Raw genomic sequence first — 3,572 nt, 5'->3', positions numbered from 1 at the left:
GGTTTTTGGTTTTTGTGTTTTGTTTTTTTTTTTTTTTTGGGGAGGGTTTTGCTATAGGGCACATGCGCTCACCAGACAAACAGAGAGAGACATAGAGACAGAAAGCAAGAAATCATCCCCCAGGGGGGATGGTCACGCCACAATCCCTTCTCCTCTCGGGATCTTGGGCATGCACGCACACGCGCCCGGCGTGAGTTTTAAGCCACCAGGTCCGGGAAGCAAACCACGGTCGACTACATGGGAGTCCAGCGACATAGCCATTACGCTCACTGCTGGTTCCCCCATCTAGGAAGAATTTTTATGCCCCGTGAACTTGAACGTGCTTCCTAATGTCATGTGTCCCAATTCCAAAAATTGATATTAGCTTTGACTGTCCTACTGTGACAAAATCTTTATGCCAAAAATGCCTACAACACTACTACAGTAAGATCCAGATTTCCAACTGTCTTTATAACAGTTTTCAAACAAGACCATGAAATAAATTTAGAGTATCAAGACTAGTTTTTTTTTTTGTTTTTTGGGGTTATTTTTTCAGTAAAAGAGAATTAATCATAGTGTATTGCACATAGTGGGGTAAATACCATTTTGTGTCATTTTTTCCTATATAGACTATATATAATAGTAGGTCACGATGGAAAATCTGTTTCTTACTCTGATCACTGTCAAAAAGAGAAGAAAAATAAACTTGGAAATCCATTCCTTCCCATGAAATCCACTTGACATCAACTCAGTATATTAGTATGTTCAAAATCAATTGGTCATTTTACCTACCGCTCTGACCCCCATCTAATTTTTTCCCAATTAAAATTTTGTCATGTAACCCATTTTAAGAGCTTGGGAATAATATGAGCATCTCCTTCTTCTTAATCTCAAGTATCTAATCTATTCCTAAACACATTTGATCTGTCCTTCAGTTTTACTTAGTTAAATAGTTTTGATCCATCCTGATATTTACCCTTATGCCTCAGGACACTGGCACCACTCTCGTTCAGGGACTTGCCGAACTGCAACTGAGTTATTACAATAAACTTTTAATTAATGTTTATACTCTTGATCCCTATCTATTCTGATTAATCCTGAAACTTTCTTTTCATTAAAATCCTTTCATGGCTCTTCACTGTATGTTAAATAAATGCCAAGCTTCTTGGTATTCAAAATATTCTGTAATCTGCTTCTATTAGTTTATAGTGTCCCTGACAGCAACTCTAACTTTCTCCAGCCACAGCAATACCCCCAGCGTAGCAAGCGCATGACTGGTATATAATGTGTTCAGACTGATATATAATACGTTTTCAGCAATGTTTATTGAACAGAGGAATAACTGAATGAACAAATAAATGAAGGCACAGTCTCTGTAACATCATCTTTTATTTCTCTCTTATATTGGAATTCCTCCATTACCGCAGTAATAATCCTTGTAATTTTCTTTTGTGAGTCTAAAAGTATAAAATGCCACTTTCTATCATTTCTCTCTTAGGTGGGAAGACATGCAAGGTGTGCGAGGCCCTCTCTCTCTTTCCCAGCATTCCATGTGTATGTCCAGACCAAAGTCTCCACTTCCTGGGTGAGCTGTCCCCCACCAAGAGGGCAACCAGTACTTTCCATCTATCTAAATCCTCCCATCGTGGGACCAGCAGGCATAGCAGGTATATCACTGGACTCTCACAAGGCCAACCTCAGTTCAAGACCTGGATCCAGTGACTTAAAACTCACACTGGACGCATGTGTGTGCGTGCCCGAGATCCTGAGAGGAGAATAGAGAAGGGATTATGGCGTGGCCATCCCCCCCGGGGGGGGGTGACTCCTCATTTTCCCTCTTACTGTCTCTGTCTCTGTCTCTCTCTCTCTCTCTCCACACACACACACACACACACACACATAATATATTACAGAGAAATGATAATATATTATTTTATATAGAGATATTTATTTCCTATCATGCCTTTCAAATAAGTAGGGGAGTTATTCTCTGATAGTCCCTCAAAACTTTCATTATATTGGCAGTTCCGTTCATTGCTCATGGCAATGGAAGAAATTGAGGCTGGCAAGTTGAACAGCAAAAGCTGGCAAGAGAATGTACCCCTTTTGTCTTGTATTTCATTCATTGTTGTTCTCAAGTAGGGTTGCTCAGTGTCACAGAGGTCTTGTTTTGTACATTGCCTGTAACAATCCCAGTACCTATAGTAACAAGACAGCTGGTTGCCAGAGATCAGTGCAATCTGAAGAAGAAAATGGACACAGGCAAAACCATGTTGGAAATGAGGCACTGAAATATCCATGACTATTTTAGATTGCAGGCAGTCTACTAATAAAGCCAAGATGGGATCCATTATTTCATGTTACTTTACTATTTTAAAAGCAGTCAGTGAAGATGGCTCTGGAGGCCAAAAGTGAGGGCAGAGGAGCCGTGAGCACTATGACAGAGGATGTCTCCTGAAGGCACCTTGCTGGGATGAACTTTACCCCTGCAGGTTGTGTCATAACAATGATGATTCAGCAGCAGGATCACCTTGAAGTGAAGGAGATGCAGAGCATTAACCGAGAAAATTCAGCATGCCCAATGGATCTGTGAACACTGCTGCACATTGTTTAGAGAATAATACTCTAATACTAATAATACCATAATGCACTAATACTATCAGTGTATGCCATCCAGTTGGCAAAGATAAGAAGCAATATTATTATGAAAACTATGGGATGTATAGGATGATCCAAAGGAAGATTTTTTTCCCCCACTGTTTGAAATGTAACTTCTATCTAGCTATGAATCTTCAAGGAAAGTCTAAGTATATTGAAACGTCTTCCGGCAGAATTGTCCAGTACATTTGGAGGACATGCACACATCTCAGGTTGTGGCTCATGTCTTGCAATGTGGGCATCTCTTACGTGGAGGCTGTTATGAAGAAATGTGTAAAGAAGGCTACAGATGTCCACTCTGTATGCACTCTGCTTTAGAGATGACTGGGTAGTGTGGAGCCAGCCGGATGGCGAGGTGGAACAGACTCCCATGCCACCAGAATATCAGAACCTGACTGTGGATATTCTCTGCAATGGCGGTGATGGACACTCCACAGTTCAAGTCCATACATTAGGCACGAAATGTAATACTTGTGACTTCTACAATACTGCGCAAGCTGAAGGACATAGACTTTCACGGGATCAGCAATGACAAGCCTATACACCAGAAAGCTCGGCAATTTCTGATATAGAAAAAGGCTTTCCTTACTCTTACTGTTGTCATATGTGCCGTGATCTGTGCACTAGATTAGATGTGTTTTGTACTAGTGTCACAGCAGAAAATAATATTACAAGTACTTATGGATTCAGGGTTTCTGGGACCAGCAGATGGTGTAATGGTTATGTCGCTGGACTCCCATGCATTCCACAGCAGTTTGAGTCCCAGACCTGGTGGCTTAAAACTCATGTTAGCTGCACGTGTGTGCATGGCCAAAGTCCCAAGAGGAGAATGGAGAAATAATTACAGTGTGGCCATCTCCCCTGGGGGATGATTTCTTGCTTTCTGTCTCTCTATCTCTCTCTGTCTCTCCAGCAAGAACACATGCCCTATAGCA

General features: G+C 41.3%; 1 pseudogene; it reads left to right on the top strand.

Annotated features, from left to right (window-relative positions):
- Positions 1 to 1,975: 1,975 nt before the first annotated feature.
- On the top strand, positions 1,976 to 3,169 carry LOC102500096 (RING finger and CHY zinc finger domain-containing protein 1-like; annotated as a pseudogene).
- Positions 3,170 to 3,572: the final 403 nt, after the last annotated feature.

This window comes from Tupaia chinensis, unplaced genomic scaffold, assembly GCF_000334495.1.
Source record: "Tupaia chinensis unplaced genomic scaffold, TupChi_1.0 Scaffold000086_1, whole genome shotgun sequence".
Classification (NCBI taxonomy): Eukaryota; Metazoa; Chordata; class Mammalia; order Scandentia; family Tupaiidae; genus Tupaia; species Tupaia belangeri.
The sequence above is the reverse complement of the archived record's forward strand: the minus strand, read 5'-3'. Positions and strand labels throughout refer to the sequence as shown.